This window comes from Nuphar pumila, chromosome 7 (assembly GCF_984573655.1).
Source record: "Nuphar pumila chromosome 7, dmNupPumi1.hap1.1, whole genome shotgun sequence".
NCBI lineage: Eukaryota > Viridiplantae > Streptophyta > Magnoliopsida > Nymphaeales > Nymphaeaceae > Nuphar > Nuphar pumila.
Genome location: NC_143255.1, coordinates 42209116 through 42222902, shown reverse-complemented (window position 1 = coordinate 42222902; position 13787 = coordinate 42209116).

Sequence of the window (13787 nt, the reverse complement as noted above, 5' to 3'; positions counted from 1 at the left end):
AGTGTAGGTTGAATGTGGCTAATGTGAAGATCATAAATCTAAGTATCATTCGTATTCTGACTATGGCCATAAATACAAATTCCACCAAGTTTATAAACTTCATAGAAGCTGGTGCATGTGCCATTCGTGTAGACCATGGTGAATTTGTAAAAATATGCATGAATCATCATCCATCACACATTAAAATTATAAAAATAAACTATATGCAATGCAACCTAAGCTAAGCAGGAAATGTATATTCTTATTCCAAAGTTTAATTACAAATTACTTCACTATTGAAATTTAAATACATGAAAAATAAAGTCTTCAATGTACCTGCAAAACTAGAAAACTTTGTTAGTAATGATATGTTGGCTTTTCTAGGTTTACCCAGTAATATCTAGAAATTACTGGATTTTGCTAGATATAAGGCTTTTCCATGATTCCCTTAAATCAAAATTGATAAAGTATGAAATAAAATGGAATAAATAAGGAAGATAAGATATGAAATTTCGAAATTGGGTTCCAAATGACCAAAATACCCCTAATAACAAGACTATGGCCTTGAAATTTGGGGTTTTAGAAAGATATTTTGATAAAATGCAAGTTTTGAAATTTGAATGGAATAAACTAAGCTAAATATGATGTGACATGCTTAAATATATGTAAATTAGGGTTAGGGATTTCGAAATTTAGGTCAAATGACCAAATTACCCCTGATAGCAAGACTATGGCCTTGAAATCAGAGTTTTTAGAAATAAATTTTGGTAAAAACTTAGGTTTTATGCACTAAATGAAATCAAATGAGCACAAAATTAAACCTAAAGCATCCTAATATGATTATGAACATGATTAGACCCTAAAAATATATGCTTATGCACGAAAATCCAATAATATCACAAATTTTGTGATTTTTGCAGTGTTTTTGGATCTTTCAGGAACCCGGTTTTGCAATTTGCTTAATTCAGCCATCAAATGGATTCCAAAATCCATAAAAATTAGTACCTGCACTTGTTATAACCCTAATGTTGAATTTGAATTATAAAAATAATTTTTTGACATTAAATCAATCCGAAAATTGCATTAAACCCTAAAAATATGCTATTTTTGACCTAATTCACCAACCAGTCTCAGTCCAAGACCTGAACCAGGGGTCAAATCTCCATAGAAATTTATGAAATTTTACAGAGACTAACTAGGAAGAAAAACAGAGATTTCCCAATTTACAGATCGGAAAAAGCATCTCCGGTTAGGGAGAAACCCTTCCGGCAATCTGAGCTAAAATATATCACTTTTAACAGGGATTAAAACGGATATTCCAGATTGAAAATACATACATAAATATCAATCCTAAACAAAAATCTCTGAAATTTTAGTGGTGAATAGTAGACAGAAAAATAACAATACTCACTTTTTACAGATCTAAAATCGGATCTGTGGTTTGGGATTTATGACTAACACAAGTCTAATTAGGGTTTTGGTAAACCCTAACGAGTTTTAAATTTAAAAATATATTCTCTGAAAGGGGAAAAATACTAAACAGTGATCAAAAAATCCGAAAATTTCACAGCCAACAGATCTACTCAAGGTGAATCCATAGCACTTTACAGATCTAAAATCGGATATAAGATGAGAGAAATATCATAACAGCAAGTTACCTTCTTGATTTTAACCACGATTTTAAAGCTTTAAAAACCCGATTTGATGTCTGATTTTTTTGACAGAGTTCCCAAGATCCAAAACCTCTGAAATAATATTATTTTTACTGTTCTAAACCTAAAACACACATAAATTTAAGAAACTTGAAAAATCATGCATTAACTAATGTAAATCAATAAAATAAACCATAAAACAGTAAATAAAACTTATTTCTATGCTATAGAACGTAAAACAAACATGAATAAACCATGAAAATAAAATAAAAACAGGGAATCAATGGCTGGAATTTGATATCACCTTTAAAACATAGATTTAACCCATTAAAAGGGGTAAATCATATATTTTATTGGTTAATAATGTAAAGAATCATATTAAAATCAATTCTAATGGATTAAAATCTCTGTAAATCATCCAAAACAGGGTTAGATCACCTTCTTTGATCATTCTTGCTGATTCTTGATGGTTCTTGAGGTTGAATCCATGGTTTAATCCATGAAGGTGATGGTGCCAATGGCTAAATCATGCTTAAAACAATGAAAAATATTAAATAAAAACTAAAAATTAAAGAAAATAATTACCTTGAGGTTGCTGCAATGGAGGAAGGTGGAGATGCTGGAGAGGAGAGAGAGAGTCACGAAAATTTAAGAGAAAAAGAGCCCTCTTTTGACCCCCTTTAGGTCCCCTATTTATAGATTTTCAAAAAGTCACTTAATTAGGGTTAATTAAGAGGTTTTTTCATTTTTTCAGGACTCTTTCTAATAAATCCACTAAGGGCAACGATTTTTTGGAGAATTATAGCCTAAGTGGGACTCTAATTAATCCCTAATTAGCCCCTAACTAAACCTAGAAAACCCCCAAATGTGATGCCACTTGGCATCTTTCACATTTGGTTTTTTAAAAACCTTTAAAAACACTAGTTTTAAAAACTAACTTTCAAAATGAGTTTTTCAAAATGGTTTTGACTCTTCTAAACCTCTAACACTAACCAAGACATCAACTAACCCTAGTCTAGCCCTGACTGACTCGAATATGGCGCCACCCCGAGTGGGCCCTACTTGAGTTTTTCAAAAAGCGATTTTAAAACTTGAAATTGAAGGAATTTTCAAAAGGATTTTCAAAAGCAATTTTAAAATTAGAATTTTTGAAATAGTATAGGGTTCTAACCGAGTCAGAACTCTTCTGGATATGGTGCCAACTGAGTGGGCCCCACATCGAGGTTTTGAAAAACTTGAAATAAATACTAAAAATGGCTTTAAAAAAAGGTTAAAATCAACAGTTGAAATTCAAAGTTTTAAAAATAGAGTTCTAAGCAAACTGGAACTCTGGGCTAGAGTCCTGGATTTATAGGACTCTGAGATTTTGGTTTTTAATAGCCAAATGAAGGAATTTTCAAAAGATTTTATCAAGAAATGATGAAATAAGTCAGAAAACACAGTCAGGGTTAGACTCCTAACTCGACCAAACTCTAAAATAGAGTCCTGAACTAACTGGACTCTGTAAAATGACCTAAATTTTGAAAATAATCGAAAAAGACTGAAAATGAAAGTAAAACAGACTCCTGACTGGATTAGGACTCTGAGACAGAGTCCTGATCGGACTGAAACTTTCAAAAATTTGAAAAATTTGATGAATAGAGGAATTCAGAAGCGACACCACCTCAATGGGTCTCATCTGTGAATTGGAATCAATTAAAATTTGAATTTGAAATGAATCCAGATTGTTTCCTTGAGAAAATACTTCGAAATATAAAGTCCTGGGGTTGGAAAATGACAGAGTATTGAATAAAAACCCAGGTTTTGAAATTGATTTTGAAATAAAAGCTTTAAAATTCAAATCTGGATTGAATGTTTTGAAATAGGAGTGCTGGATCTCGAAAAAGAGATGGGATGACATGAAATGCTATGCAATGACATGCAATGCTATGCAAAATACATGCAATGACATGCAATGATCTGTAATAACTTATGAAATGGACAAACACTGGATGAGGGTGAAAATTTGGGGTGTTTACAATCAGCTCTTGCAACTGCTTCTTCAGTTCTTCCAACTCTGCTGGTGCCATCCGATAGGGTGCTCTTGATATTGGCTTTGTCCCTGGCATTAGTTTAATCCTGAACTCGACTTCCCGCTGAGGAGGAAGTCCAGGAAGTTCTTCTCGAAATACATCGGCAAAATCGCGGACGATTTCCAGATCCCCAATCGGAGTCGACTTCATTTCTCCTTCGATCATACTGACTAGGAAAGCCATATCTCCCCGACGGAGATACTTTTGGGCCTTGAGGGTCGAAATAACCTTTTTTTGAATACCTGGTCTTGCTAGACGAAATACAACCTCTGGCATGTTAGGTCGAGACAGGACAACCTTTCCTTCTCTACAGAGAATCATGGCGTAATGTTCAAACAGCCAGTCTATACCTAATATGACGTCATACTCGGTCATATCGAGTAATACTAAATTAGCAGGTAGATTGTGATTCCCTAATATGATATCTACTTCTGGCATATAGTTCACACAGATTTCATTAAGCCCTATGGGGTTGTATACCACTAATTCATGGTTTAATGATTCAGTGGGATTACTAAGTTGTTTTGCAAAATTTAACGAAATGAAGGAATGAGAAGCTCCACAGTCAAATAAGACAAGGGCAGCTTGGCCCAAAACAAGCACGGTACCTTGCACAAGGTCCCCCTTCTCCAGTTGGTCAGCTGTGGTAGCATACACGCGTCCTGCTACGCGTTGCGGAGCCGCCTGAGGCTGTGGTGGTGGCGCACGGTGCTGTTGAGGTTGTTGTCCTCCACTGTCGCGTCGTGCATCATCAGCTTGCTTCTTCCGACACTCCTTGATATAATGCCCCATTTTTCCACAGTAGAGACACCCTCCTGTCTCACGGGGACATTGTTGTCCGGGGTGAAAGTGGTTGCACTTCTGGCACCTCTGATTCTGCCCTGATATGGGTCTAGTACCTCCATCGTGCCTTGGTTTCTTGGTTTGATGGTTGAAACGTTTTCCACCAAACCTCTTCTTGAACTCGGGTTTCTGAACCCCCGTTCTGTTCTTTTGCGACTTTTGTCCCTCCTTCCAGTCATCGTCGAGGAGAGTCGCTACCTGAATAACAAGGATAGTTTGATAACTAGTCAATGTTTCTTGATAGTCTAAGTGTTAACTTTGATAACTTAAAACAAGACTTGTATCACAATGAATATAGTGGTTTTACCTGAATGGCTTCATCGAGGCTCTTGGGCCCTCGGGTATATAGACGGTTCTGCAAACCCGTCTTCAAGCCTCGAGCAAATTTCATTGCCCGATCCTCATCCGATGTGTACACATTCGGACAATATCGTTCCAGACTGTGGAACTTAGTGATGTAATCGGCGATGGGCATCACGCCTTGTTGCAGATCCAAGAATTCCTGCATCTTCTTTGCCCTCTCGTGCTTGGGAAAATAGGTGGCATTGAAGACTTCTACAAATTCAGTCCATGATACTGGGCCGTCCTGGAACTTGACTGCCCTAGTGGTTTACCACCACTTTTCAGCATAATCCTTGAGACGATATGTCCCAAAGTTCACCCGACGCTCCTCGGGCACCTCCAGTACACGGAAGATACGTTCGATCTCTCGTATCCAACTCTCAGCAGCTTCTGGATCCGTCTTTTCGGAGAAAGCAGGAGGATCCATGTCCATGAATTTCTTGTAGGACATAGTCCCACCGTTTGTACTCTTCTCATGGGCAACCTGATGTAAATTATTGCCCATCTGCTGCATTGCCGAAGCCTGTTGACCAACCACCTCGGCCAGGTTGTGCAATGTCTCCATTATGTCATTGCAACGATTTGACCACGTCATCTATGTGGACAAACCATTAAATAAAGAAAGAAGAAAAAAAAATGAATTTGTCACCATCCACTATTTATAATTTCATAGAAACACAATATACAATTTTACTAATTTACTCCTAAGATATTAAAATCACATTATACCCTACCTACAAAGTCATCGGGGTCACTGAAAGAGCCAAGATCTCATGTTTTTCAGTCCCGCTCTGATACCAAAGTTGTAACGCCCCAACTTTTTATAGTAAAAATTTTGGAGTAAATTTTTTTTTTATAGCGAAAGTGTGAAAACAAGAGTTGGGTGCATTACAGAATAAAACAGACAAGTACTAAAAACATACTATTCATTAATTTAAGCATTAATGTCATTAATTACATCTCATAACAAGAATGTAAATCTACTAATCAGAGTTCAAACAGAAAACACTGAAAAACTGAGATCTCTTGACTACTTCCATACGCGACTCCCACGATGCTCCGATTTAGTTGCTTCCTGAAAAATATTTAAAGCAGAAGGGTCAGACTCCCCTGTCTGCGTAAGAAGCATTATATTCATATGTGGTGCTCAGTGTTCTGTGTACAAATATATGCAATATCTGTAGATATAACTAGCATGGAGATTTATATCATTCTAAGAAAAAGATTATGCTTTCTAATTCATGATACTGTGCAAAGGATAACTGAATTAAATATACAACATTAGCAAAATCTGAAGATTCTACAAGTTTTACGAAAGTCATATCAACAGTACACCATTCATCAAGGATGAGTATTTCATTTAACTTAATATATTTAATGTTTATTTTACTCTTACCCTGTGGGTACGCACAGGCAAAGACCTCGTAGCGGACCGAGACCATACGGGTGTCTTTTATTTAATAACCCGTATGACTAGCCGTACGGATATCCAAAAGGGACGGTCTGTGACCGAGAGAGAACTCCTCAATGGCTAGAACAAGTATTAGGATGCACCCTGTACTTCTGCAGAAGACTTGGATCTACCACCTAGGATACATTGGTAGTCCTGGCCCCCTAACTTCGTGGACTGGGGACCTGGTGAGACGCCTAGCTCTCACGAAAACAAGAATGTCCACGAAGCTTGTACCACCTACCCTCTCTAAGGTAGACCATGGGTCCAGTAACATACACCATCTTTCAGGTGTACTCAGAGCCCGGAGAATCCGGTAACATATACCGTCTTTCAGGTATATCCAAAGTCTTAAAGGTTTTATATTTCATTTTACATTTTCTTTATAACCAAGTGCGAGCTATCGCACTATGAGGGGTCCGGTAACATATACCTTCTTTCAGGTATACCCAGAGCCTCATAAATCTCATATTTGATTTCTCAATTATTTTTCTGTGTGATTCATTGCACCACAGAGGATTCCCAAAACCCCGAACCCGACATCGGGTTCGCACACAAGGTATGCATGTGAGTTAGGGTGCCCTAAGCACCATCAAGGTAGCAATTTTTTTTTCTTCACAGCTCGATTCAAAGCCCATATTTAAGCATTTGTTTTCTGAACTATGGCATACGCATTCGTACCCATTAACCATAGCATCCATGTGGTATGGTTTGCTTGCTTTGTAATATATATATATATATATATATATATATATATATATATATATATATATATATATATATATATATATCTTTAAAAGTGCCCTTACTAAGATCATAAAGGCTCGTCGCAACCCATCTTATCTACCCTTTATATCCACATCTCTTTCTTTATGTATACTTGGATTGAAGTCACCTGGACTTCATACACCCCACATCGGGCTGCCCTAAGCATACCCGTGTCGTGGCCATGTGGTCGTCGCCTCAAAGTGATGCCAAGAACAACAATACCAACCATGGTTTCAAGCTACAGCCATACCATAACAATAGGGCCCGTAGTTCAATGTTGGACCAGTGGGATCCTGCCGCATCAGCAAGACAGTGGTCCGACCCGCATACCGTGAGACATACTGAGTGTCGGCCCAATGTGCTCAAACTGCACGCTGGTGATGCGGACCCTGCGACCCATTAATGGTCTGCTGCCAAGAGTGGCAAAACAACCCAATTAAGGGTCGGTGATAGCCCACTGCACCCACGTGGTTCAGCCCAGTTGGACAGGGAACATACATGATAAAATGGGTCGGTTCTGCCCAGAAATTTACGTTATTCCTAACATCATCCAGTTGCATGTTTGCAAGTAGTAATTAATATCCTTTACCCTATGTAATATCAGTATGGGTGATGTCAAATACATCTCAAACTATTCAAAGAATATTTGTATAAACACCCAAACAAGTAAACATGGTGTCTAACTTAATAAAAAAAATATGTCTCATATTTGGTTCATATGAACCTCTTCAATACACCTCACTGTGATTCGTTATAACCATGAATAATGTGCCTCCTGTACAGCCTTTAAATTAACTATATGATAAAGTTACCTTTTATAACAAGGTTAAACATACTAATATATACAGTAGAAACACACGTTTAGATTACTTTCAAAAGTATGCATCAAAGACAAGGTCATATCTATATCTTGTGAACTTATTGAGGAACTAAATGTATATAAGAAACTGACCTGTATAACATAACAACATTTCTAGCATGATATATGTATATTAATCAGCAGGGTCATAGATTGAAACACATACTCTTATAACTGTAACTTTATGAGTTTTTTTTTAATGTGAACCTAAGGAATATAAGTAACAGCATACACAATACAACACGTTAACAGCAAAGACACCTTTAGAAAAACAAAAAAATCTGTAGGTATAACTATATGATAAAAAAAAAAATCCAAGATGGCACAATAAAACCTGTTAATAGCTAAAGACTTCTTTGGTATAAATCCTTATGAAATATTTTGATTCTTATTCTATCCAAGATGCAGGATTGTGACCCCAATTGCTTCATGGTTTATTACCATACACTGGTATAAACCCACGTTCACAACCTGTTTCAGCAGCCCCCAAAAGTCAGACACTAATGTTATGGGGTTGATATTGCAGGCAATCAACATTGGATGGTTGCAACTCTTGAAAGAGCCCAACTCCAGTTTCGGCTGTCAGGAACCCATCTTGATGGCTCCCAAATAACACGCACTCCTGAGCTTTGTCCTAATGCCAACGATGGCCATATTCAAAGATTTACTTAAAAGGGTTAAGGTGTTAACCCTTTTCCAAAAAGGTGGGTAGTTCAAAATGCCAACGATGGCCATGACCACTGCTTGTAACCATGTCTCTTTCCACTTGTGTTCGGAAGGAGAATACACATATTCGTACAATAGGGCATCTAAACACCCACATATAAAAATAATAACCCCTTACTTCTTGTTGGAATCTCACAACGGCACTGCTGCACCACTTTCTTCCTTCGTTGGAGCCGCACACCACTTCCGCGATGGAGTCCACACGATCAGCAGGGGAGGTCGACACGTCCAGCTACAATGGCCGACCACCACGGTGGAAGAGAAGATGGGTGGAGAGAGAGAGAGAGAGAGAAAACAATTCAGCCGTTTTCTCCTTTCAGCCCCATTTAACTTACTTCCCTACTTAGGGAAATTTTTAATTTTTTTCAAAAACCTAATCTCCAGCCCACCTTTTTAGTGGGTGCTTGGAGTTTCCAATACTACCCCTCCCTCTTATTAGCAAAGTTATTCAAACTTCATTTTTTTTTCTTTTAGTGGTACCCTCCCCCATTTGGTGGGATATTTTTCTTGTTTCTTGAAAAAAAAGAGGAGCTAAAACCACTCCAACACGTTTTTGGTGGGAGGTGGTTATGAGGTAGAGTTTATTATTATTATTATTATTTTTTTTTTCTCATCATCCTCTTTTGGTGCAAAAATGAAAAATCCATGCACAGGGGGTTTTGAACCGGGGTCCTCAACCTATGGGGTAGCGAGCCCCACCACTTGTGCTACACTATTTTTCGTTGCAAAGTGTGTGAATTAAAGTGTATTTAAATCTTTTAGTCTTGTTCCAGATTTTATGAAAAAAAGAAAGTTTTTTCATTTCTACGTGGGCACTCTGGGGTTTTGAACTTGGGTTGTGGCTCCCCACAACCGTGCATCCTAATTCTATTTATGTCATATTTGGATGTTTTTTTTTTTTTTTGTCGATGGATTTCTTCCATTTTCAGGTGGATTTTTTCACCCGTTGGTTCTAAACTTGCCCTCCTTTACCTTAAATGTGTTTCGGATCTCACACTATTATCCCGAAACCATTTAATTTATCATTGGTTCCTGTGAACCGGGTCGGATTATCGGATCTTGCCAAGATCCGGATCCAAATACCACTTTTGAGAGTTTGTTACAGGTTTCGTTCTAGAAACCACAAGTCATAAAAAAAATTTGTACTGCCTAACTTAAAATCTTACTATTTCACATAACTGTTCCCTTTTATTCATTTAGAATTTCATAAATTTCACGGATTTTACATCCTTCCCCTCTAAAAAGAAATTTCGTCCGCGAAATTTGTAATACATATCAATCTAGAGAAAATGTTTTAACTTATAAATTTTGACTTATAAGTTATGTGAAATTTTAACTTATAAATTTTGCAGGAGGTTGCAATGTAACACCCCAAAATTTTAACTTATAAATTTTGAAAACATCTAGAGAAAATGTTTCAAATTTTAGGGTTTGGTTTTAAAGACTTCAGAGGAAGCAATTTCTTTTTAGAAAGGAAAACAAGTTAACAATTATGGACATGTTAGCTTTATAAACCAACCTTATCCACAAAAAATAGTCAGGATGCCAGCAGAAAAAGGGTGATCTCGAGCCATGTTGCATCGCGCCATCGGTCGTGTGTAAAGTTCTACTTGCCACCTGCCCATGAAATATGTCAGTTTTATAACAAACTGGTAGGTGCACAAATAGACAATGTAGAACAAATAAAGTAGGACATCACAAGATAAACAGTTTATTTCATTGAAAGCAGTAGTAACATTTATAATTGCGATAAATTAAATATGAGCAACATATGCAAAGAACATCTAAACTGAAGGAAAGAGACAACACAAGATGTAAGCAACATTACATGCAGTTAACTAGCACAATTAGCTAATTAACACAAGTAAAAAAACTACATAAGTAGTTTAACTAACAAGTGTAATGCCACAACAGGCATGAACAATTCAACTGGCAATGAGAACAGATTTATGTTTCGATATTAGTTGGCCTTGTGGGTATGCACAAGGCATGAATCGTAGAAATAATTGAGACTAGTTTGGGGGTCAATTATGCCATGTATTTTCAATACCCTGAATAGCGAGTTGAGTCTGCTCCTAAGAGGATGGTTGGTGACTGAAAGAGAATTTCTCAAAGGCCACTTGTTTTAATAGATGCATCCAACTTCTGCAGAAGTGCCTGAAAGCTATTTTTTGTAGCCCATTTCTCCTAACTCCAATGACTGGAGAAGTCGAGTCTTTTGCTCGTAACTACCATTAATGGCCAGTCCATCAAAGTTTTTGTACCTTCACGTCTTCTCTTTTGAAGGGAGTCAGCAGTTTGAATGGGTGCGTGAAGTATTAGTTAACTGAAGACCCATTCTACATGCTCTGGTCTCTCAACCAACTCGAGCATCTTGCATGTGAAGGCGAATCATCACCATTTATGTGATCTCAACATTGTATTATTTGCACGCATCGAGGTTACCACAACCTCATCATCCCAAGCATCGTAACACTAGTGTGACGTACTTGTCTAAAAGTATAGCCATATTTTTCTAAAAGTACAACTACGACAAAAGAAGATCATTCAATATGTTGCAATTCATTTGGTTCAATCTTGACATGCATAGCACTTTGAGCATTTGGCATGTGGAAGCGAACGACATTATCTTTATTTGTTTCAACAAAGTGCTTATTGCACAACTCGAGGTGCTCAACGACCTCTCATATTACTCATTATAATGAACATATAGTACCTCTCAAAAAAGGTCTGGCGATGACAGTAGGTCATGGGTTTCTCGAAGGATAACCCTACACAGTGTTTCGTATGACTTAAAAGCAGTAATATACTTGGCATACTCAATCACTACGAAACAGGAAATCTCAAACAAGTCTTGTGATCGCCATAGATCCAATCATTCCTTCTGAGTAACCGACTTGGGGTACAATTAGTTGAATCTAGCAACACAAAGATGGAACACAAGCTAGAACTAATACTAGCAAATCTAAGCATATGCAGTACGACAATAACAAAAAGCAGGTAAAGAAAATTAATGACAGGAACTAACTACAAAACTAAATAAGCATGCAAAATATGGCGGCTATAAGAAGCATATAATTTTAGGGATATAAGGACAAGCAAGGAAGAGTAAATCACGAGTCATATAAGTATCATATGTGATTATCTCAATTTCCTAAATCTATATTTAATTCATCCAAAGTTCTCGTGCGACTTTCCTCTACCTCGGAAGGTTTTGACGCTGTGAAGGCCTACGAGTGTAGGTGATATAGAGCTCGGACCGCGGAGCACGGGCAGGATCCATTGTGCAAACTGCAAACAATTAAAAGTGCTTATTAAAATACAGAAAACGTTGACTGAGTTGGGACCAACTCCATGCAAAGGAAATAGGGGGCGGCAGGAGTGGGTCATACCCGACTAACCCGAAAGTTGAGGTTAAGTTGGCCCCCAATATGATGTAACATAGGGTTTTGAACTTGCAATGTCCTGACACAAGGTGGTGTGCACTAACTGGCCTACCAAACAAGGGGAATTAGGCAGAGGCATCGCCCCTTCTTGCCAGCTGGAAAAGAAAGGTGACAGGGGTGTGCCTCTGCATACAAAAATTAGAGAGGTGATAGGGGGTGAGCCCCCTACCTGCCGAAAACAGAAGAGCGACAGGGGCATCGCCCCTGCCTACCGAAAACCCAGAGGCGGCAGGGAGTGAGTCCCTGCCTACCGAAAATCCACAGGGTGGCAGGGGGCGAACCCCTGCCTGCCGACAACAAAAAATGAAACATAGAGGGGGGAAAGGGGAAAAGAGAGCGCGGCAGGGAACCACTGGCTCTCTGACAGCCAAAAAGAGAGGGGGGGAGGCTACGATAGGGGCCATCGGCCTCCTGTTGTCCTCCCAACAGACCAAAAGAGAAAGGGAGAGCACGGCAGAGGGCCGTCGGACTCTTGTCGGCTCTCCGATAGCCAAAGAGGAAGAGGGGGAGGCCATGACAGGAGCCACTGGCTTCCTGTCGACCTCCCAACAGGCCGAAAAAGAGGGGGGAGAGTGCGACAGGGGGGCGTCAGCCTCTGTCAGCTCTCCGACAGCCAAAGAGAAAGAGGGGGAGAGGGAAGGTGCGATAGGGGGCGGCTGGCCTCTTGCCGACCTTTCAGCAAACACAAAGAGAGAAGGGAGGCGCGACAGAGGGCTGCCGACCTCCTGGCGAACGCAGAGAGAGAGGGGGAGAAGGGAGAGAACGCAACAGGAGGCCCAACTCTCTGGCAGCCAACGAGGAAGAGGGGGAGGCCACAGCAGAGGGCCAATGGTGTCCTGCCGCCCCCCAACAGTCTAAGAGAGGGGGAGAAAGTGTGGTAGGGGGTCGTCGGCCTCCCGATGAACCAAAGAGAGAGAGAGAAGGAGGGCACGGTAGGGGGGGCGTCGGCCTCCCGACGAGCGCATAGGAAGGAGAAGAAGTAGAAGTAGAAGAAGAAGGGAGAAGAAGAGGCATACCTGGGGGGGGCATCGTCGGTCAACGTCTTCGCATGTAGGGAATGAGAGAGGGAGAGTAGCAGTGATGGTCGACTGTGGCGCCAGGGTACGTCGAATGGGAGGAAGCGAGGGAAAGGCAAGTGTCTGGCTCACCGGGGGTTGCACGGGAAAGGTCACCGGAAGTGGGAGCGAGGAGGTTGCAGGTCGAGAGCCCTTCATCCCCTCTGTGTGATTTTAAAGGGGCACGAGGGGGGGGGGGTTGAGTCAATCAGTTCCCCTTTTAGTAGAAGGAGGAAGGGGGAAAGCGACGCGGGTGGGGAAGATGGTTTAAAAAAAAAAAAACTCACCCCCTGCATCGGGTATTATAACCCTAACGGGTTATCGGATCTGTTCTGAGTCTGGTTTTTTTTTATCTCATGGGTTTTACATGCAATGGGGGCTGAGCCAAGCTTTTCTCACTCCTTTGACTGTTTTGGATTGCGAGCATTTATAAATGCTCAAGATTCTGATTAAAATTTTTAAATAGTCTGTTATTATTAAATTTTGAATGTAATGGACTTTTATTTGATTTATGAATATTTAATTTTCTGAATTAAATGCATATATGAATGTGAATGTGATCAAGAAGTAACGCACCAAGTTTTTTTCCTATTTG